Source organism: Canis lupus, chromosome 11 (genome assembly GCF_003254725.2).
Source record: "Canis lupus dingo isolate Sandy chromosome 11, ASM325472v2, whole genome shotgun sequence".
Classification (NCBI taxonomy): Eukaryota; Metazoa; Chordata; class Mammalia; order Carnivora; family Canidae; genus Canis; species Canis lupus.
This window is the reverse complement of record NC_064253.1, coordinates 59,462,518-59,487,390: the sequence shown is the minus strand read 5'-3', so window position 1 is coordinate 59,487,390 and position 24,873 is coordinate 59,462,518. Positions and strand designations below refer to the sequence as shown.

Here is a 24,873-nt window from a genome sequence, read left to right as displayed (position 1 = left end):
CACAGATGCCACTGGGATCCTTGTTTCCCTCTTTGGTGCCGAAGCTGAGAGGGCTGACAGCTAGGTTCAGTGCCAGGGTTATATGGCACTTAGCATGCATCTTAGACCCCAGACTGATCTTGAATATGCTAAACCTGGTCCTAATGACAGTCTGGGATGCCAGCATCTCCAGAGAAAGTCTGATGACTTTTCGGAGTTGGAAGCAAGAGGATTAATATCAGTTCAGAACTGGGTTTGAGGCTGGGGGAGGGGGTGACAAGAGCAGGTAAATGGGTAGGTGAAGAATGGAAGAACCGGGGCCCTAATGATGCACATGACTGGGAAGCCATGGTCACGGGCAGGCCAAGCAAGCACACGGGAGAGTGGTCCAGGTGAAAGCCAGACTGGAATGCTGTTCCCCTCCCACATACCTTTCATAAGGTCTCTGGGAAACGAAGGCCACGCAGGCTGGCACATTACACATGACTACAGTCGGGGTCCATGCTTGAATCTTGGCTCTGTTGGGTGAGCAAGTAATTTCACTTATCTGACACTCATTTTCCCGACCAGTAAATACAACAATATCTAAAACGTAGCTGCCTCTAAAGGTTTTATGAAGTTCAAATAATATCTATCTACTAATAATTTTTATTGAATGTATGATGTTATAAGAATCTAGCACATGTATGTAGAAACTATATATACACCAAACATATGCTTGCCAATTTTAATTTTTAAAGACGATTCATTAACTGAAAAGTGCAATAATAACATTATAAGATAAAACTTGTTTTGGTTATTTTTTTTCCTATTTAAAAAAACTGTAGAATCCACCCAATGTTTACTTGTATCATAATTCCAGATAAGGGAGCCTAAATTTTCATTTTTGATTTTGTGGTTTTATTATTGCACAGATCTGGTCTCCTTATAATGCATCCTGCAAATGTTCGATTTTCCTTCACCATGTTGAAATCCAAACAGCAGGGGAAGTGAGGCAGTAAAGCTCAGGTCCATGTGAAACATGACAAATTTTTTAAATTCTGGCTGTAGAAAATATAGTTTTTATTTCTGATTAATTCTGACCGTCTTCTTCATCTGCCAGTGCATAAACCTGAAATTGGTTTCTACAGATATTCCAGAGGCAGGTTTTTGCTCATTCATTCTTTCACTTACTCATTATATAGGAATCTACTAACTTTACCCCTTAGGAATCTACTAACTTTACCACTTATGAGTGAGGCACTGAGCTGGTTGCTGGTAATACAACAACTACACATGGTTTCTGGACACAAAGAGCCCAGGTTCCAGCAGAAGAGATCTCGACAAGGAAGAAGGAAGTTGTGATGCAGAACGATATCAGAAATGGAAGCTCAGGGCAATCTGAGAGCAGAGTTTCTCACTCTCATTATTATTATTGTTATTATTATTTTGACAGCAAAACTGTGACAATTTGACTGCATTTGAAAATTTCTCAAAAAAACTCCAAAATGTGCCTGATAGAGAAAGAAATGCCTTATATATACAAGGAACTATGTATACAGAAATATAAAAGTCCTTAACATCAGAAGTCAAGACAAAGGGATCCCTGGGTGGCGCAGCGGTTTGGCGCCTGCCTTTGGCCCAGGGCGCGATCCTGGAGACCCGGAATCGAATCCCACATCAGGCTCCCGGTGCATGGAGCCTGCTTCTCCCTCTGCCTGTGTCTCTGCCTCTCTCTCTCTCTCTCTCTGTGACTATCATAAATAAATTAAAAAAAAAATTAAAAAAAAAAAAGAAGTCAAGACAAAAAAAAAAAAGAAGTCAAGACAGAATTGACAATTTGTTTCAACACTGTACTACCAATATATTTTCTTGAGTCATAATTAGGGGCTTTGTTTGTTTATTCCTTATTTCCATGAAATGTCTCTTCCCACCCCCACCCTTCCCCAGTAATATCTTTGGGGTTTTCATTTTCTGAGTCATTTAGAAATAACATTCACAATTTACTTTTTGGGATGATTTCATAGAAGACAAAATTTGATGTAACCACCGGGACAAAACAGTGTCCTTGGTATTCCTCGTAAAGTGCCTTATAATAACTAATTTGTATATCTAAGAACTTTCTTAAATATACCATTAAATCAGTAATATTTTAGATATTTCCTTTATTAATTTTTCCATTTCATTTATTCATTCATCAAAGTTTATTGGCATAGCCACTCTGTGTGAGACTTCTGCTAGGAAAATAAAATATACATACATATATATATACGTCTTCAAGTAATTTATAGTCTTGTGGCATAAACAGACATATTCACTAAAAATAGCATTTATAGATTGTTACTGTTGGCCCTGACACCCTTACTTACAGATATTTTTAAAAAATAACTCCTCATCCAACTATTTTTGAGAATTTTTGGCTTAAACTAGGAGAGGAAACTTTACCTTTGCCGAGCGCTAAATGAACTAAATGGCTCGTTAAAAAAAATAGTAATAAGGTAATGAGAGAAGATTCAGAACTCCAGAAATAAATATTAGTCAAATGAATTTGTCAAAAACTACACTCAGTATATGATAATCAGGTATTACATATGAGCAGGAAACACTTAACTTCTGCTTTAGGAAAGGGAGGATTAAAAAAATTGTCAGCAGGGAAGTTAACTTACAACTTTTCTTTTCTCTGTTGAGGCACTGATACTCAGGCTTTCCTAGCTTGTAACAGAAATCTAGAAATAAGGTTTTTTTTGTGTGTTTTAAAATATATATATATATATATATATATATATATATATATATATATATCTGTACAATATCTCACAGTCTTATTTCTTTCTGGGTTGTTAATTACATAAATTATTTCTTGAAATGGAATTGCCCAAACCCTGAGGTACCATGTTCTTCTAGTTTCAATTTTGTGGTATTGCTTTATAGTTAAGAAAGGGGCTATGTGGCAGATGGCCAAAAAGTCACTGGGGCCTGCAAAGTTCAATTGCTTGAGAGTCCCCTGGCACAGCAGCTTAAAAGAGGAAAATAGGCTTATACTGAAAATAAAAGAAACTGATAGAAATACCACATCCCTAGTGTTCCAAAATAGGTGCCTACCTAACTCCATAACATGTGCAAGTCCTCTGAGACCTGTCAAAGCTGAGCTTCTTCACTTTCTTACTTTAAAACTCCTTAAATATTTCTAAACATTATATAGGTTAAAGCACAGCACCTAAACAAAACAAAACACCCAGATGACCACATATATTTCTCATAATATGTGTTCTGTCCTAAGTCCTGGCTCATATAGCCATTGGGATTTCCTGTGATAAGAGTAATAAAAGTATCTTTTATTATGTTAAAAAAATGAATTTTGGAAAGCCCTTCCGTGACTTCTGCATAAGGATGCTCGTTGTCAGGGGAACCAACTACAAGATTAGAGAATCTGACCCTTCAGGTACCTGACCCCCACATCCATTCCCAGTCTCCTCCAGGGAAGAGAGAGAAGTGATTGAGTAATGATTTACTCAATCATGCCTTTATAACGAATCCTTCATAGAACCCCCAAATGACAGGGTTTTAGAGAGCTTCCAGGTTGGTGGACAGGTGGAGGTGTGGGTACAGGGGCTCCCTCAGAGATAGCATGGAAGTTTCTGGCTTCCAGTAAACAGATTTCCTGCTTCCAGTAAACAGATTTTCTGAGCTCTGTCAGCCATTCTGCCAAATCAATTGAGCCAAAGGAAGAGGTCTTGGGAACCTCTGATTTTTAGCCAGTTGGTCTGAAGTATAGGTAACAATTTGGACTGGCAACTGTCATCTGAAGTAGAGAGGTAGGTGAGTCTTATAGGAGTGACCCCTTAAACTGTGGAATCTGACATGACCTCTGGGTAGATGGGATCAGAATTGAGTAGAATTGTAGGACACCCCATGGGTGTCCAGAGAATTGTTTGGGAGGTGGAGAGAACTTCCCACCCATGCACTGGAATTGGGATCTGGACACGTTTAGAATCCAAATCACTTAATACCTTTTAAGGCATGCACATAAATTATTGTCACTTTTAAGCCTTCCCTCATTAGCTCCCTTCAGAATTAAGTCTTCCTGTAATAACGGACTCCCCATGCTGGGTGTAGCTTACCTCTCCAGTGCAGTGTCTGCTCTGTGTTGCTTGCTGCTATCGAAGCACTAATTGTTGGTATGGTTCCTAAGGGAACAGGTACATGAGAAAGAAACAGAATTAGTTAGGCTTATGTTACGATTGTTAAATTATTTAAATCTGTGGGGGTTTTGTGTTTTATTCACTTAATGTCCAGATGTCTTTAAGATGCTTATGATAAGAAGTGGACGACTACAAGGCTAGTTTTCAGACCATGTTGATGACATCAAGTATCCTGGGACAACTCCCAGCTCACAGAAAAGTCACAAAAAATATATTCACCCAGGAAATCTCTACACATAATTCAAAACTCATTTTTACTAGAAAACGTACTCCAATTATGGGAAATAATAATAATTACAAATATTTTCCAAATTATAATATTGTTTTCAAGCAGTTGTTAAAAAGAATAGCAGGTTAACATCGGTCTCCTAACGAGTTGTTCTTATGTCTAGAATACATTAAAATATGTTGGTTGGTGAGATCTCTATGGGAAGTATTTGGTTACCCCTTTTTGATTCAAACAGATTTGGCCTTATTTGCAGTATAGCAGTTTTCTAAATGTACTTCTAAATATGAGATTTCTTTCCAAGATGATTTTTGAAAGTGATCTTGAAGACAGTGTCAGACAATTTTTCATTTGCTTGTTTGATTGTTCTTTTTATTGTTTCGCTCCTAGTCAAGACATTTCTCTTTTTAGCTCCAAAACTTCTGATGATTTGCCTTCAAAATTTGCATGATTGGCTTTTAAATGTTGCTGAAAGAGAGTTTCATGTGGTAATTGTTCAGTTTCTTTTTTCACACAACAGATACTGACATTTAGACTAATTTGCATCTCCCCAATAATAAAGCCCATACTTTAAATAAACATCTAAGTACATCTCATGGCTTTTATATTGATGACTGCTGCTTAGTACTGAGTCACAAACTGTGGCAGAGAAGCGCTGTCATCTTAGTTACTTTGTTTCTTTGGGAAGCCACAGGGACTAGACAAAAGTTCCAAGTTTCCTAATCTGTTGCTGCAAATAAAATGTTCTACTCTGTGAGTTTTCATGATGAAAACATGAGGCTGGCCCCTGACAGCAGTAAGGTGCTGCTGACTCTGTATATGTGACAGGTATGTCGTGGAACATCCTAAAAATATGGAATACAAACTTTAGCCCCAATTCTAAGTAAAATATAAACTTCTTGAAAGTGTACCATGCTTATCCTGCACCTTCACTTATGGTCCAGCACACCACATACTAAGTGGGAGTAGAAGCTGGTTTACTTTCCTACCCCAATCTGGCCCTCACCACAGGGAATTTCTCAAACTGAAATTTAAGGGATTTTTTTTCCTTAGATATAACTCATAGAAGATCACTCTGCTACTTCAAATGCTTACAAGGGGTTCTGATATCTCTGTTGACCTCCAGAATGTAAGTCAAAACTCTGGAACCTGGTTTCCCAAATTTGGGAGGGCCTATACGAATTGGTTTGCACCTGCCTCTGCAGCCTCAGAAGTTACCATTTATTTCCTCATGGACGTTCTGCACTTCTCTCAGTTGCCTGAACTTGTCAAATTCTTTCCTTTGGATCCTTGTCTGAGTTGTTCCCACCGGATGAATCACTAAACCCATAACTTCACATTCTTCTCCTTTCTTGGTTAATTCTTTACCCTTCATTCCTGGAAAGGTTTACCCAACTTCCCAAATTCAGGTCAGCTTCTCTCAGACATGAATGTACGAACATAAACTCTACTTCCTTGTTATACTACTTATGGCGTCGTTTTCATTTTCTGGTTGTCTGTTCCTCCTGTGAACTTCCAAAGGCAGAGAGATGAACTCTATCTTTTTTTTTTTTTTTTCTGCTTTATTTTTAGGCTTTAACCAAATACCCTGCACATGATTGGGATTCAGTAAGTATTAGTTGAAGTAACTATAATAGGCAACCACCAGTCAAGAATTAGCCAAGAGTCAACTTTAATTTTTTTTTAAATATTTTATTTAAAATATTTTATTCATGAGAGGCACAGAGAGAGAGAGAGACAAAGACGCAGGCAGAGAGAGGAGAAATAGGCTTCACGCAGGGAGCCCTGTGTGGTACTTGATCCTGGGACTCCAGCATCATGCCCTAAGCCAAAGGCAGAAGCTCAATCCCTGAGCCACCCAGGTGTCCCAAGAGTCAACTTTAGAAGTGGAACTGTCAATCTCACCCAAGGCTTTATCTTTAATAGTCTGCTTTTCATTCTATAATCTGTCCCTCTTTCTCTTCTCCCATCCAAGTGGGATGAAAATGTCCGTATCATTAGAAGCTCACAACGGGACACCGATATGTGGTAGGTTGGACAGGAGGTATTCATCTTTCCTGATACACATGCACATTCCACAAAGGGCTTTTATGGTACTTCTTACCCTATATTATAATCATACCTCTCCCCAATAGTCTGTCAGCATTTTAAGGGCAGTAAACTTGTCTAGTTTCTAGTGTTGAGCCCCAACTCTAGCATATATAGTAGTAGAGTCTAGTATCTAGTACATTTAATAAAATGTACTAGAACGAAAAATGAAAAATCAATTTTATTAAATGGGAAGCTGTGTCTCAAAAACAGAGAATAATGAGGCACCTGGGTGGCTTATAGTTAAGTGGCTGCCTTTGGCTCAGGTCATGATCTTGGGGTCCTGGGATTGAGTCCCACATTGGTCTCCATGCTCAGCGGGGAGCTGCTTCTCCTTCTCCCTCTGCCCCTCACCCTGCTGAAATGTTGCTCTCTCTCTCTCAAATAAATAAAATCTTAAAAAAAAAAAACAAAGACTAATGTGTTTGAGGATCACAACTACTAAATTGTCAAGGCATAAAAGGCTGGGAATCAGAATTTTTGACTCAGAATTTGATTAGAATCAGAATTTTTGATTTTCAAATCATTTAATGGTAATCTGATTCTCCCTATTTTATTTTTTTTTAAGATTTATTTATTTATTTATGATAGACCTAGAGAGAGAGAGAGGCAGAGACACAGGCAGAGGGAGAAGCAGGCTCCATGCCGGTGGCCTGATATGGGACTCAATCCCGGGACTCTTGGGCCAAAGGCAGGCGCAAAACCACTGAGCCATCCAGGGATCCCCTGATTCTCCCTATTTTAAAAGATACACCAGATTGTCAAGAACAATACCATAAATTCCATGATTCCCATTTGATAAAAGACACAACCAGTAGGCATACATGATTACACCCAATTGGCAGAGACTTCTTTAAAGAAAATGGCTCAGGGCAAAGATAATGTGGAAGAGAAACAAGTAGCCAGGTAGTCTCCTTTCTGAGTTTGGACTTTGGGTTCATCTTCACTAATGTGGACACTTTCATTCCGTCTCTTTTTCTCTCTTTTAAACTAAATACTGAGGCAAAACATATATAAACAGATAAACACAAAAGTGTATGGTTCAATGAATTACTATAAAATGAACACATCAGTGTAATCACTACTCTGGTGAAGAAATTGAAGAATAAGAGTAATAGCACCCAAATGCCTCCCATTGTGCACCTTCTCAATAACCTCCCCTTTCTTCCATCCTATTTTCCTACTTTTCTTTTAGATGCATTCCTAGGATATAAGGCATATAGGGACAAAAATATCACTGTCTCAGGTAAGAAGACTCAATTCAACAAAAGAGGCGATTTTATTCAAACAGATATGAGACAATGTACTAAGAGGCTAGCACTGTGAGCAAAGTATTATGAAAACTCAAAAAAGGGAAACTCGTTGGTGGAGGTGAGGCAAATAAGTCTTTAGACAGGAGGTGACAATTAAAGGGAGTTCTGAAAATTGGCTTCTTGGGTTCACAAAGGGAAAAAAAGTAGATGATCCCAGCCAGAGGGAGACAGGATGGTGGTGAGAGAAAAAGGAGTGGCTGTTTGTGAAAAGGCAACAGGTTTCAAACTTGGCTGTGAATCAGAATCCCTCGTCGTGCTGTTTATGGGCCACACTCTAGGTCTGGAGGATCCTGTGTACCAGAGTTATAGGGATGAGACCTACTTGTGTGAGTTATTTACAAAGCTTCACAGTTATTTTGGTTTGAAAACATGATTGTGAATCAATGGACTGGAGGCTAGAGTACCTTAGAGAATGTGAAGTATTATGTATATGGCGGGTCTGAGCAGATTATGGAGAATTTTGAGCATCAAGCTATGTATTTTGGCTGAAGCCTTTAGTCTAGTGTTTTCTAAATTCCCCTAGATAAGAATTCCAGGCAGCCTAGTTTTTTACTAGTCAACTTTTGCTGACTTGGCTCCAGTGATAACCAACAAAGGAGATGTCCTTGTCCCCCACCCTCCCTTCCTTTTTCTCCTTCCCCCATTCCCTCCTGTCTTCTGTCCTTCCTTCCTTCCTTCCTTCCTTCCTTCCTTCCTTCCTTCCTTCCTTCCTTCCTTCTTTCCTTCCTTCCTTGTCTGTTTTTCTTTCTTTCCAAAGAATTCAGGTGACTTTCATGATTACACCCAGTTAGGAGTCATTTAGATTTTAGTGGAGTCAGACCTGCCACAGAGATACCTTCATACAAATGTACTGGTTGGAGAAAGAGATTTATGTGAGGGAGAGAAGATAGAGGCTCATTCTATCATTTAGGGCCTAGCTTATTAGTAGGGACCTTGGTTAGTGCACTTTTTAAATCTTTTCTGTGAGACTGTCCAACACATAATTGTTACCATGTTACCAATACATGGTAAATGCATGGATGAATTATTAACTTATGAGTTTGGTGAACATGTGTTATTTTCAAGAGCATTTTAATAGATAAAATGAACAGGACTTGGTGAACAAATTGAATGTGGGGCTGGGAGGGAGAACTGAGCATGACTGGGGAGCATTATTATTTCTAGCATGAAATGGTTGATGGGCAATAATGCCACTCACTGAGCAGGATCAAGTGTTATTTTTTAGATTCAAACTTGAGGAAAATATTGTTTCTTTAAAAAAAAAAAAAAAAACAAAGTTACCAGCAAATGACTTTATTTGAACATCACAAAATCTCATACATTTCCTTTCCCCTCTTTCTACTTCTATCCAGTCATGGCAACACCCCTAACACCAATCTTACTCACACAAGTGATGCATACTGGCATGGGGTACGGATTATGCATTTAAGGTCCACACCTTAGACTGACAAAGCCAATTTTCACACCTGTCAGAGCCTCTCCCCTTTGCTCCGCTCTCCCTTCTTGCTCAGAGCAACTATTTTTTTTCCCTCCACAACACTTTAATACATAAGAGAGAGTGAGTGAGCATGCCTGAATGAAATGATGGCTGTCTGATTTTGTTACAATAACTGCTGCAAAATCCTGAGTGAGTGGTGTAACTTGGTGCTAGAGTTTGAAACAGAAGGGCAAAACTCTAATTGAATGTAATCTTCAAATAACCAGAGTCATAAAAGAGAAATAGAGGTGGAACTTCATCGCAGTTCCATTTGAGAACTCGTGTAGCTGCTCAATTGGAGAGCACCACATAACAATTACCTGTATATTAACAGATCATAGGTGAGTCTTGATTTTTCACCTCAGTGAACAGTTTTCTGGCAATAAAACAAGGAGTACTTTCTTTCCTTATTACGGTAAAACTGCCACTGGGCTTCATTTAATAAGAATTAACTGTGAATAAATTACAGCATCAAATTATGCACCATGACATGACTTGGTGTGAAAAATCTAGGCAGCTGCAAGACTCCTCGAAGTTAATTCAAGCTGAGCTCAGTAGAAAAACCGTTAATTACTTCCTGGAACCTGTGGATCTATTTTCAGTTCCTGGTGCCACTGGGATCACAGTTTAGATGAATTACCAGCAAATTCTAATGAAAGGCAGCAGTGGGAATGGGCCCACTGAAACAGGGGTCAAAATTTTTTATTCTTGGATTTGCCTCTGGCTTTTATTATCAAGTATCTCTACAAATTGGTTTGAGAAATCACAGCTGGATTTAGAAGACTCTACATTTTATATTTGGAAGGAAACATAGAATCATCTAGTTCTACCTCCTACAGAGAACAAACTTCCCTTCCTTGTCATTTCTGAGAGATGGTGAGCCTCTACTTATAATAGCTCTGTGACCAGGGCTCATTACCTCCCAAAGCAGCATATTCTTCTGATAGAACAAAGTTTTGGAAATTATAGTCAAAATCTAGCTGATCTTAACAGTCTTTCTACATCTAGTTCTGGGAATTGGAACAGTTTCCCAAATTTGCCTGATTAAGATCACATGGCACTTGCTAAACCTACAGATCACCTAGTCTTTTCCCCAGGAAATTCTGAACCCAAAAGTCTGAGTTTGGGTCTAGGGAATCAGCATTTCCATCACACACATCAGATGATTATTACTTTCAGGTAAGATCAAGAAACAGTCCTCCAACCACTTATTAGACATGAATGTACGTGTAAGAATTACCTGGCACCTTGTAAAAATGCAGATTCTCACTTAATGAATCTGGGATGAGATCTGAGTTTCTGCATTTCTAATGAGTTCTCAGGTGAGCCAATCCTGTTGGTCAGCGAACCACATGTTGAATATCGAGACTCCTATCTCCAGGCTATAAGCCCCTATTACTTAATTTCTCATACAGTATGGATATGCCAAGGTCTCTCTACTCTCTTCATCATCTTGGTTATTTTCTCCTGGCTCCATTTTGTTTTGCTAATGTCTCTCATAAAATGCGATGTATATAATCTAATATGCTTCTCCTACTGTGCTTTGAAATTGGCACTCTAGTGTTCTTCCAATAATTTAATCCAATTTTCACTAAATTTGTAGGTTCATATTAATTTTGTGATCTGCTGAATCTTTAATTTCCTTGCTTAAACTACTGCTACGTATGGTCTTCTGGAAGCCAACTTGATTTTACTTTGATGGATGAATACTAAATTTTGTTACTGTTGAATTTCCCATTTCTTTTATTCTTTTTGAGAAAAAAATTGAATCTTGATTGTTTCCTAGGATAGTAGATATCCCTTCCAACTTTATTTAATCTACTTCCTAGTTCTTCATGGGTTTTTTGGAATGTTGAAAACAAGAGAATTTTCTGACATGTTAATGGAGAGGACTACTATAAACTGATGAGCTGCTAATCTGTATACTTCTAGTGTGGCTTTTAAACAAGAGGAACTCTACCTAAAGTTACTATCAGCCAGTCATTGTTTTCTAAGAGGGGCTCTATTGGCATTTCAGCTATGACAATTCTGTTGTATGAGATGCTTTACATATCATTATTCATTTAGCATTCCTTGACACTAGCCTCTAAATGCAAATAATACTCCCTGGACATATCTCCAAATACCCACAGGGTACAGTACTTTCCCTGATGGAGAATTGTCCAGCATGTATTTTACCTTCTTTCCAAAGTATATTGTGAGAGACTTTATTTGATACTTTTCTCTATGTTGAACTGAGACCATTCCTTCTGTAAAAACTAAGACCACTGCTCCCAGAGAATTTAACCATAATTAAATTATAAGGGACTAAGAACTGAGACCACTCATGTCAATATGATTCAATTCTTTTCTCAAGAATTTTTTAACGAAGGAAATAAACCTGACACCCAGTAAATAATTCTTTTTTTTTTTTTTTTGCTTGAAGAAATTTTTATAAACCAAACTATCTAGGTGAATGATGTGGACAAAAGTTCATCACCTAGACACAGTTTGCTAATCAGAACAACAGGTTGATTATCAAGGCTTGCTTTAAGATTCTTGGCCCGATGGTACAGCAATACTAAAGGATACATCATAAATGTTTCCTAGTTCATTTACCATCTAAATACTAAAGGATACATCATAAATGTTTTCCCAGTTCATTTACTATCTTAAAAGACCTGCCTTAAGCCACTTTACCCCAGACTCCAAAATTCAAGACTTTCCAAAACTTTTCCCTTTTGAGACATATTTAAAATTATCAAGATGATGATGTCCTCTGCTTTGGTAAGTTTAGTAGACTCAGTTTTGTTGGGTTAACAGGCTTCTCTGGTGGTCTTTGTTAGGGTGCTGCACTATTTATTCATAAAGGCTTTAAAATATTTCTAGTGGTGAGCTTTTGATATCTTGATTTGCAAGTCCTCAGAAGCTGAGTACCGACTTCAACCTTGTTTAATGATTGATATGTACTTTTGAAGTCTTTCAGGAAAAGAAGAAAAGACATGGAAAAAGAGAAAAGGGGTAATGATGAAGATCACAGAAAAGAAAGGATCAAGAAAAGGAAGAGTAGGGGGATGGAGAGGAAAATGAAGAAGACAAAAGGAAATAATGGGGAGGGGACACCATGGGAAGTATCTGACAGCAAAGAATAATGAAGAAAAACAAAAAAAAGATATGACTATCTTTTCCCTCCTTGTTTTCATCATGGAAAATAGGTTGTGTCTCTTTGTTGTTTTCTGTCAGCATGATTTAAGCTACAAACATGGACAAGGAGAAGAAAGACAATGAGTATAATCAGGCATAGGGGATGATGCCAGGACATGAATGAACACTTCATTCATTCTGCAGACAAGGAACTCTCCTTCTTTCCAGAGATGGCTCCTCCCACCCAAAATGGGTGACTAATGCTCAGGACTTGAGTAGGTTGGGACTCCTAAAATCTGACACATAATGAATTTTACATAATATTTATTGATTTATCCTACAATTAATTGAGATTCATTCTTTATGATTTTTCCTAGCCAACTTCTGTGGGTTTTTTAGTTTTTGTTTATTAAACATTTTGTATTTAGATCCACACTACTGAAATTTATTCATGATCTTTTTAGTAAATAGAGGTATTTACCTCTTTCTAGATCTTTTATACATTTCCCTATAATAGAAATATTTTAAAAATTATTGCTTGTTTTATTTATTTATTTATTTATTTATTTAAAGATTTTATTTATTTATTCATGAGAGATACACACAGAAAGAGGCAGAGACATAGGCGGAGGCAGAAGCAGGCTCCATGCAGGGAGCCTGATGTGGGACTCAATCCTGGAACTCTGGGATCACATTCTGAGCCAAAGGCAGACACCCAACCACTGAGCCATCCAGGCATCCCTGCTTGTTATATTTAAAAAACATTTTCAAATGTCTTAAACTCTGAAAGTGTAAACTGCCTAATTATGTATAAATTGGATGCTTCTAATAATTAAATTTATACAATAGTGTATGGCCCAACATGTTTCGTTAGGAAGTAGAAATAGCATGAATAGATATAAACAACCTTGAAAATAAAATTTTTCTAATGAGCAGTTTAGACTTTTCTGTAATTTTCTACAACACAGCATAATATTCCACTTCTGGGTCTTTTATTTTTCTGGATACAGGACAGTCAAACATTCATTCTCCATTGGCTGAGAATATGTTCTCTCATTCTTGCTAAGCCATTGTATTGTAGAGTATAATACTCCCCCTTACAGAATCCGGAGTGAATTCTAATAACTTCTTAAAACTGGTTCTTTTTTTATTTAAAATGTTTCATTTGTTGAATATGGAGCATAGAATGGAGGTGAAGAAATGAGTTTCAGTAGAAAACCAGTTTGTTAATCTAAGCAAACTTGGTTTAACAACTTCATAAGACCAAAAAGCCACAAATTAAACTTCTCCCATTGCATGAATTTTAAACTAAATGAGCCTTTATAAAGCAACCAAGAGTGTCTTAAACTTTAGGTCCGGGCTGAGTTGTTGATATTAGGAACTCTTCCAAGAATAGAAAGTCAATAACTAAATGAATGTGAACTGGAAGTAGTTTATATGGATTTCAGAGGGCAACCAAGATAGGGTGCAAGCACAAGATGAGGAAGAAGTAAATGGTGGTGTAAATCCAGGATCATAAACCCCAGGGACACAGGCCAAACTCAAATCCAAGCCAGGCAGACATCTGTTCCAAAAAATTCTATTTTAAATGGGGCAGATATTTTGTGTGACATTACAGATTTGAGAGCAACAGAGGGGACACTGGTAAGAAGTATGAGTAATGACCACAAGCTGAGGCCAGAGACTTAGTATTCCCAGCCCAGCAGAGAAAGTTTAGTCTGTAGTTAGTCAAGCAGAGATATTGCACAGCATTAGTGTAGGTCAAGAAGTTTCAGCATGATGCTCTCACAGGCACCTGGGGTTTTGAACACCTCCAGAAACTCATTCATCAGGCATGGATGGCAGCTGTGAACTATTTTTGAATTTCACTTGCTAAGAAGAAAACTTAATATATTTTGGTTAGTTTTCATACTGGTTGGGATTTAGCTTGCAAGTGAGCATAGATCATTCCTGGAATGGGGTTAAAGGAGTAGTCATAACTAATATTGAGGTATATGGGGGGGGATGTGGGGTCGAGGGTGGCGAGTGATAAAGAGAGGCCAACCTCCTCTTAGGGAATTTCTGGTGGAGAGACCTTCACTCCCTCCTCAGTGTTTAAAATTTTAGGTCAAAAGAGGAATCTGGTAGCAACAGTCAAATATTCTTTGTTGTGATTATTCTCTTGTTATAAACCAGACTGTAATCAGAGCATTCCTTTATGGTGTTTTGTTAAATTATTCCAACACCATATAAACTAGATATTATCAGCTTTTATAGATGAAACAAAATAATGAGGTCTGGAGAGGTAAATGCCTTTCCTTTGACCGACTCCAAGCTCTGCGCTCTTCTTCTACACCTCTTCTTTTGGAGACATTCTTTTTATCTCTCCCATTTCACACAAAGCATCTGCAGAGACTGACTTGAGAAATTACCCTTGCTAACATAGAGTAATCCGCTGTAATTAGGCAAATTAAGCTCAAATAACGGTCCTTCGTTCGTACATATTGATACCCCGAGGAAAGATCATTTCTGAGACTTCTTCCATAAACCTGGCCAATGATTATATATATCATTGCAGAACAGGATAGCAGGGTGCTGTTGTATGATTCCATGCTGATCATAAATAAGTTATAGGAAGTAATTTGTATTTTTATCAGTAAGTGCCATCATCCTAGATGAACAAACAGCAGCAGTCACATTCCCCTCAATCATTATAGCTGCTTGTGGTGTGGTGTTTTTCATAATTCTGACTTTAGGTCTTAATCCAGCACTAACACTTAGCAGACCAGAGCAATATCTCTTCTGTGCTCTGTTTAATGTCCAAACATTAAAATTTTATGAATGACTGCAAATAGATAACAAGTGCCAAGGCAGGCCCCAGTTGCTATTGTTCAGCAGTGTTTGCTCTGCAGCAGTTTTTGGAGCTCTGCAAACATATCTTCCATCTGGCAGCTGGCTATGTTTTCAATTTTTTCTCTGTATAAAGCCCTTAGGCAATGCCATTTCATGCATTTTGCTACTCAGGCTAAGTGAATAGCTTATCAACATCTTCTGATGAAGTCCCATAATCAGTATTATTGATAAAGTAGAGAAAAATTATAAGAATATATTTGAATATTCTTCACTCATTAACAGAATCCATGGGGGGAAAAACCTTCAAATGCAAAAGTGTATGTTTGGTTAACAAATTAATCTTTTTATTTTCCTCCTTGTTAATAATACGCAGACATCTTCTGCTCTTCCCAGTCTTACAGTTTAGGTATCTCTGCTTACCCTGCATTGCCAGACTCAACCAAAATCTGACGTCAAGCTGGTCAAGTCAACTCCTTCTTTTTCACCATTGACCCAGCCCTGGAATTTGTTTCTTCTTGCAGACTCAGTGTACAGTGTGCTGTGGATGAAATTCTAGTCCATTTGAGCTTTCAGCATTGTACTATCTCCCATTCCTGGTCCCACACACCAGGCTGACTCATTTCACAGATGGACTTCTGTGTAAGATTACCCATCTTAAATGGGTAAATCAGGTGTAAATATCATAATGGGTAATGGGTAATATCATAAATATCAATAATGGGTATCATATCAATATCATAAATATCAAATATCATATATCAAATATCAAATATCATAATGGGTAATATCATGGTCAGGTGTAAATATCATATTTACACCTGACCATCTCATTCCAGATGACGCCCCCCCACCCCCGCCCCAGCAAAAGCCCTGTGTGCATATCTACTATAATTAACTCAAGTAGTTATTTTTTGACAGATAGTGCTTTATTTTTTTTTATTTTTTTTTAAATTTTTTTTATTTATTTATGATAGTCACAGAGAGAGAAAGAGAGAGAGGCAGAGACATAGGCAGAGGGAGAAGCAGGCTCCATTCACCGGGAGCCGGATGTGGGATTCGATCCCGGGTCTCCAGGATCGTGCCCTGGGCCAAAGGCAGGCGCCAAACCGCTGCGCCATCCAGGGATCCCCAGATAGTGCTTTAAAAAGAGTTGTTGCAGCTTATGAAGAATAATATGGAATTGGATGTCAAAAGCCTTTGATTCAGATCCATCTCTAACAGTTTTGTTTTAAGCAACCACCTAGCTAACCCTGGATCTTAGTTTCCATATCTGTCAAATGAGGAAGGGGGATTTTCAGAGCCTGTTTGGAAGAGGCAGAGAAATTTATCTACTCAGATCTCATCACTGTCCCCCTTAATTCCTGCACTGAAATTCACAAAGGAAATGCATCATACAATGAAAGAGAAAGAAAACAGCCTGGCCAGATCAGCTAAATTTAATCACAAGGTAGGGAGGTGGACTGCCCTGAATTCTATGTTAATTAGATGACTCTAGGTGTCCTTCAGTTCCAAGTAAGTCAATAATTCACTTGGCATTTGTTAGGAAAAGATAGTCAAATAATCAATTGATGTAGTTTATAAATTAGTAACTGACCGGTTTTATAGTCAAACTGGTTTTCATAAAATTAATGCAATCATTAATGTGAAGCATCAAAGGTGTTTTTTGTTGTTTTTATGCAATTCTAGCTTCAAAGTTCTATTAGAGCATTCAAAATTCCTTCGGAAGAGCAAAGACAAACTACAACTAAGTATCTCCCCCTATTGAATGACTAAAGAAAGCCTCTCTGTTAGGTAGGGAACATTAGTTAGAGTCTCAGATATTGGAAGCATTATAAATAGAGGGATAAACAAAGCACTGGTTTTCTGGGAACAAACAAATTTTAAAAGCAGAAGTTCATAATAAGATTAACGCAAATATTTTTCATCTTAAACAGGATCTTCCTACAATTTTTAAAAGCTAATACAAAAGGATTTTGCACAGAAGTTGAATCAGTCTAGAGTTCATCATGCTACTAACAAAGGTTCACATGCTTATATAAATGGAATTCATAAGAAGGTATTTAAAAAGCCTTACTTTGGCACCTGGGTGGCTCAGCTGGTAAGCATCAGCCTCTTGATTTTGGTTCAGGTCATGATCTCAGGGGCCTGAGACTGAACCTTGTGCATTCATGTTGGGCTCCCCCCTCAGGGGGGCGTCTGTTTATCCCTCTGCCCCTTCCTCTGCTCATGCTTTCTATCTCTCAAATAAATAAAATATTAAAAAAATTTAAATATAAAGCCCCACTTTATTTAGGAGTGTCCAATTTTCCTATGATTAAAGTCTTATTGGTCAAATCTCAACCTCAGTGAATATTATTTGGGAATTTTTCTTCTATTATTTTCTTCTATTATGTAGATGCACATACGTATTTTGCAAAATAGTATATTATGGGAATATAGTTTTGAATCAAGGTAGTTTTACTTAACCATATGTTATGAGCATTTTCCTATTGCACTAAATATTTCATAAAACTTAAAAGATTAGATTTTTATCAGATGAATACATCAAACTTTTTAAACATTTCCCTAAAAGAGATTTTGTTTATCATAATAGTGTTAACCAACATAGATTTTTACTCTATATAAGATATTATAAGATGTATACTATTCAATGCTTTACATGTATTAACATGTTTAATTCTCAAAATAAACATGAGGTAGGTATTATTTTTCTTGTTTTATGTCTAAGGGAACTGAGTTGTCCAGAAGTTATTACTTATAGCACCCACCTCACCTACCTCTTAATAAATACATTGACATATCTGCTAGCAGATCCATTGATGATATTTGCTAGTAGAGGAGACTTTATTATGGAATTCTTTTAGCAGGATCTATCCAATCTGTGTAGAATTGTTTGTGGTAAACAAACATATTTATAGGGAATAGTTCTTGGAATATGTCATATATGCTATGTAATGACAATGAAATTGAACAACTGAATGAGTAGGAAATATCGAAACAGTCCCCTTCTTTGCAAGTGACAGGACTATACACTATTCTTAGAGTATTCATAATGTGACAAGAAAGGACCTGGGGAAGTGTCCTGATGGTCTCAAACCTCTCCCTGACATCCTTGAGGCTGGTAATTATTTATAAACTTGAAACTGCTATCTCCATATGGAGTAAAATTTTTTATTCATTTAAATCTTATTTTAGCAACCCTATCCTTTAGATAATATCAGTTATTTTTTTAAACATTTTTGATGTGTAGGGTATATTGGGAGACAATTATCTACATTTTGTAAGCACAATCACTCACTACCTTTGTTCCAAATAATTTTCATAGATGTTTATGTACTGAACAGTCTTGGAAAATAGAGGTGTTATCTCCCTCCAGAACAATGGGAAAGCAGCTTACTGTCTGGTGTCATTAAGGGTCAAGTTCCTCTCTTCTGTTGCAGTCGATCACATATGGGTATGTCACCTGGACCTCTTCACTTTCCTCTGTGGATGCCTGGGCTTGGGGCACTGGCACAAGAAAATACAAGAAAATGATACTGCGGCTACAGAGTCTCACATCCTTCCGCCAACCTTCATATAAGTGTTGCAGGCTAAATTTTTAGCTTGCAAGGAAGGTAAAAATCTCTTAACTCTTCACAATCCTTTTCTGGTTAAATTTCCCTGGGTTAAATTTCACTGGTACCTCATAGCATCAATTAACAATGTCATTAATAGTGGATAGACTGCCTCTATACTCACTTTTGACAACATAGGCTATTATAAAACAGAGGGAACTTTCTCAACTTTGTTAATTGATGGTAAATAAGGCATCTCTTTGTTTGGCTATGTACATTTTAATTGTTACTGAAGAAGTTATAATTACCTTTATTTGTTTACTCTTAAAATAGACTCTCAAACTCCATTGCCAGAGACACTGTCTAAAGTAATTTTATTTGGTGTGGTCTAACTCACTGCCCAGCATCTATTAGGTAATCAGAAAATATTTAGAATTGAATGGATAAAAAGGATGCATTGCTTTATGGGCTGCCAAGACCATTTCTGGTTCTTAATCTTTATTCTCTGAATTAACTATTTCTTTGTTCTAATTTTCTTGAAGTTTCAACTTTCCCTAAAAATTCACGAGTTTTTTTGAGAGTCATTTTCCATTAGCAATCTGCTCTCTTTCTTCTCAGTAACCTTTCTTTTCTTTGGCTGTCAGTTAAAGTAATCCATTGTTTCTAACTTTACAAAAGAGAAAATTGATCATTTATAAGTCGTTTCACTCTGACAACCCTGCAGAAGGATCTTATATTTTCCAGTCATCTGTTCCTTAAAGCCTAACAAACGCTAGTCTTCAGTTCAGCACACTCATCTTCTTATCTAGCATCTGTCTCTTCCATTAGCTTTGATGTTTTTTGTTTACCCTTTTGGACCAATTTACTGCCGTAATCTATGAATGGAGAAATTTTATTTGCTTCAGTGATTTTTATCCTGGTAGAATTGAAAGCTTATTTTCTGTAGGGTGATGTTAGCAGTGATTTCTGAAATTCTCATTCATATATACCAGATTGGCTTGCTTCTTCAAATCTCTTTTCAAAAAATAAATATTATAAATATATTGAACTGATTTAAAATTATGTATCTATATTTATACACATTGATATGTATTATTCTCATATGTATATGTATATTAAATGTTGTATTTTGGCACAAACTTTTGGGACAACAAACTGCCCATTTTAATCAAGAATCTTAAAAAATGAAAAATATACCTTTTCTCAAATTATCCTAAGGGCATCATTTGAAGTAGAGTAAAAAATAAAACTTTATGCTTAGAGATGGCCATTGCAACATTACTTCCATAGTCGAAAACTTTCAGAAACCTTAAATATCTAGCATTAAGGACATTAAATAATTAATGGTAATGTTTAGAAGAGTCTTAATTAACACTGAAAAATGATATTTATGTGAAAACGCAGAAGTTTTAAAGAAACCACTTTGAAATGCTATCAATTATATTTGGGAGATGAAACTAGTTTAATCAAATTTTTTATTTAACAGTGTGTTCTCAAAGACTAATTTTGCTTCTCTGTATAATAGGAATAATAAATATAGCCCTCTTAACATTGTGGGTTTTTTTGGCAAGACTTAGAGAGGTAATGGATGCAAATTGCTTATTACAGTGCATTATACATATTAAACATATTATTAGCACCCGTTATTGGGGTGCCTAGGTGACCCAGTTAAAGTGTCTGCCTTTGGCTCAGGTCATGATCCCAGGGTCCTGGGATCAAGTCCCACATAAGGCTCTCTGCTTAGCAGGGAATCTGTTTCTCCCTCTCCTCCACTCCTCCCCACCACTCACGTACTCTCTTGTTGGTCCCTCTCTCTCACTCTCTCAAATAAACACATAAAATCTTAAAATAAAAATGAAAGAAACCGCTGTTATTGCTGCCTGGAATGACTATTCTTGTATTATTATTATTGGTAGTAGTATCTATCATTGACTAAAAAGCAATATTGTGCTTCCCACTTGCCTAGCATTATTTTTCAAAGTCAGAAACTGAGATTTGGATATGTTAACCAGTCCAAAGTCAATCTAAGATTGAGAAAAGTCAAGCTTCTAACATCTGTCAGAATGTTATCCTTGATAGGCATGCAACCATTGCTACCACCTGAATGTGTCATCTCAACATGGCAAACTGGGAAAGACTTGGAAAGCAGTGCTCACATATTTGCTGAAAAATGAATCCCATTAACTTCTCTACTAGACTATAACTTGTATAAAATCTGTGGGGTAAAGTGCTTATTATTATCAATTATTAAACTTACATATGTGTGGGATTGATTTAGATGTTAAATGACTTATGACACTCACCAACTAATTTAGATTAGAACTGATAATGTAACCCAGGTCTTCTAACTGTCCCTTTTCTGCATGTGACTATATTACCAGATAATCACAGTGAATGTATTCTTTCAGAGGTTAATCTGCAGAGCAAAGTTTTAGCAAAGGTATGTTCCCGTCTGGCTCAAAATCTTTAAAGTATAGGACTGTTATCCAAAATATACAAAGAGCTCTTAAACTCCACAATAAGAAAATGAACAACCCATTTTAAAAATGGGAAAACTATAAATAACTCTAGGCCTACATATTCGGTAATCTAGATTAAATCAACCAGTTCCTTGAAAGACACAATCTACCAGAATTCACATAAGAAGAAATACACAATCTGAATAGGCCTATGTCTATAAAAGAAATTGAATCAATAATTATTATCCTTATAAAACAGAAAGCATCAGGCCCAAATGGGTTCACTGGTGAATTCTAATAAACATTTAAGAAAGAAATTAGGCCAATTTTCTATAAACTCTTTCACAAGACAAACGCAGAAGGAATATTTCCTAACTCATTCCAGGAGGCCAGCATTACCCTAATAATGTTTTGAAACCAAACAAATACATTATGAGAAAGGAAAACTACAGACCAATCTATCATGAGAAATAGATGCAAAAATTCTCAGTGAAGTATTAGCAAATCAAATCCAGCAAAGTATAAAAAGAATTATACACCACTACTCAGTAGGATTTATCCAAGGTATTGAGAGCAATTTCAATATTCAGAAATCAGTTTATGTGATCCATCAATCAAGAAGAAAAATCACATCATCATATCAATAGATGCAGATAAAGAAATTGATAAGTTCCAACACCAAGTCATGATTTAAAACTCTCAGTAAACCAGGAATACAGGGGGCTTCCTCAACTTGATAAAGAATATCTTCAAAAAACCTGTAACTAACACTGTACTTACTGATGAGAAACTTGAATATTTCACGATAGAATCAGGAACAAGACAAGGATATCCTCTCTCACCACTGCTCTTCAACATTGTACTGGAAGTCCTAGAAAATCCAATAGGACAAGAGAAGGAAATAAAAGGTAAAAGATCAGGAAGGATGCCATCATTGTCAATATAGAAAATTCCAAAAAATCAGCAAAAGGACAAAATCCTCCTGGAATAATATGCAATGATAGCAAGATTTTTATAAGGTTAACATATGAAAGTCATTTGCTTTAGCTATATATTAGCAATGAACCAATGAAATTTGAAATTACAAACCACTACAATTGACATTACCACTGACATTAGCACTCCAAAAAATTAAACAATTTAAGTATAAATCTAATAAATATGTCCAAGATCTATATGAGAAAAACTATAAAGCACTGATAAAATAAATAAAAAAACTAAAAAAATGGATAGATATTTAATGTTTATGAATAGGAAGACTCAATATTGTCAAGATGTCAGTTTTTCCTAAATTAACCTATAGATTCAATGCAATCCCAATCAAAATCCTTGCAAGTTATTTTGTGGACACTGACAAACTGATTCTAAAGTTTATATGGAGAGGCAAAAAAACCAGAATAGCCAACACAATATTGAAGGGGAAGAAGAAAGTTGGAAGACTGACATTACCCACTTAAGATATACCAAAAAGGTACAGTAATTAAAAGACTGTGGTATTAGTGAAAGAACAGACAGATCAATGGAAAAAAAAAAGAGAGAGAGCTCAGAAGTAAACCCACATGGGGCACCTAGGTGGCTCAGTGGCTGAGCATCTGACTTTGGCTAGGTTGTTGTCCCAGGGTCCTGGGGTCCTGGGATTGAGTCCTGCATCAGGCTCTTTGGAGGGAGCCTGCTTATCCCTCTGCCTATTCTGCCTCTCACCATCTCTCATGAATAAATAAATGAAATCTTAAAAAAAAAGAAACTCATACAAATATAGTAAACTGATCTCTGATAAAGGAGAAAAAGCAACGGAGCAAAGGTAATCTTTTCAACAACAAATGGTGCTGGGAAAACTGGACACCTAATTGCAAATAATGAATCCAGAAACAGACCGTACATTCTTCACAAAAGTTAATTCAGAATGTGTAGTAGACTTAAAACACCTATAAAACAAAATAGGAAAAAATGTAGGCGAACTTGTGCTTAGCAGTAAATATTTAGATACAACAAAGGCATGACCCATGAAAGAAAAAATTGATAAACTGAACTTCATTAAAATTAAACATTTCTGGTGAGAGACTATCAAGAGAAGTGCTAGAGAATAAGAGAAAATATTTACAAAAGGGGCACCTGATAAAGGACTGCTATCCCAAATACACAAAAACTCTTAAAATCAACAAGAATATGAACAACACGATTAAAAATATGAGCTGAAGACATTAACAATCACTTCCCCAAAGAAGATATATAGATGGTAAATAAGTATATAAACAAATATTCCATATGGTACGCCTTCAGGGAAATACCAATGAAAATAATGAGATAGTACACACCTCTTAGAATGGCCAAAGTCCAGAACACTAACAACATCAAATGTTGATATGATATGGAGCAGCAGGAACTCTTAATTGCTAGTTGTAATGCAAAATTATACAGCCATTACATTATTTAACTATTAAATATTTTGTTTACTTATGAGAGAGAGTGAGAGAGAGAGAGAGCATAAGTGGGGGAGCGGTCAGAGGGAAAGGGAGACGCAACCTCCCCACTGAGCAGGTAACTTGACATGGGGCTCGATCCTAGCACCCTGGGATCATGACCTGAGCTAAAAGCAGACACTTAACTGACTGAGCCACCCATGCACCCCGATACAGCCATTTTAGAAGACATTTGGGTTGTTTCTTGCAAAAAGAAACATACTTTTTTTTTTTTTGGTGAAAAAGAAATTTACTATGTGATTCAGTAATCACATTCCTTGGTATTTAGAGGAGTTGAAAACTTATGCCCACACAAATACTTGCACATGGTTGTTTACAGCAGCTTTATTCATAACTGCTGAAATTTAGAAGCAACCAAGATGCCCTTCAGTAGGTAAATGGATAAATAAACTGCTACATCCAGGAAATGGAGTATTAGTGCTGAAAAGAAATGAGCTCTCAAGCCTTGAAAAAGGATGGAGGAATCTTAAATGTATATTACTGATTGAAAATCTGGAACAGGTATGTACAGTATGATTTAAACTATATGAGATTCTGGAAAAAAAACACAAAACCATGGAGACATTTTTTAAAAATTATGTTTTTTAATTTTTAAAAAAATTTTAAAAGATTTCATTTATTTATTCATGAGAGATACAGAGAGAGAGGCAGAAACATAGGCAGAGGGAGAAGCAGGCTCCATGCAGGGAGCCAGATGTGAGATTCGATCCCAGGACTCCTGGATCATGCCCTGGGCCAAAGGCAGGCGCTCAGCCGCTGAGCCCCCAGGCGTCCCTATGGTTTTTTTTTTTTTTTTTTTTTAGTTGTCTTAAGCATCTCTTCCATTTGCCTATTCATGAATTTTCATCTTTTTAATAAACTGGTAAACCTAAAAATGGAAAAGAAAAGAAAGAAAAAAATATTAAAGGCTGCCAGAGCTCGGGAGCACAGAGGGCTGAAGAAGCAGAGCAGTAAGGATTTGGGGACAGTGAACCTATTCTGTATAATATTATAATGGTGGAAACATTTCATTAAATATTTGCCAAAACTTATAAATTATACAGAACTCCCCATGAGGCAATAAAAAAAAACCCTCATAAAATGTACAAGATTACACTCTAACATAAACTATGGACTTTGGGTGATAATGATGTCAAAGCAAGGTCACAGATTATAACCAAT

At 36.7% G+C, this 24,873-nt stretch overlaps 1 long non-coding RNA gene across 1 annotated transcript in view; it reads right to left on the bottom strand.

Moving 5' to 3' along the window:
* Positions 1 to 409: 409 nt before the first annotated feature.
* LOC118350356 (uncharacterized) overlaps positions 410 to 24,873 on the bottom strand; it is a 33,928-nt gene continuing 9,464 nt past the window's right edge. Inside the window, exons 2-4 of the long non-coding RNA XR_004803993.1 lie at positions 22,013 to 22,103; positions 4,080 to 4,145; positions 410 to 497 (exon numbers count right to left, since the gene is read on the bottom strand). This is a non-coding gene — a long non-coding RNA (uncharacterized LOC118350356). The remainder of the gene's footprint in view (positions 498 to 4,079; positions 4,146 to 22,012; positions 22,104 to 24,873) is intronic.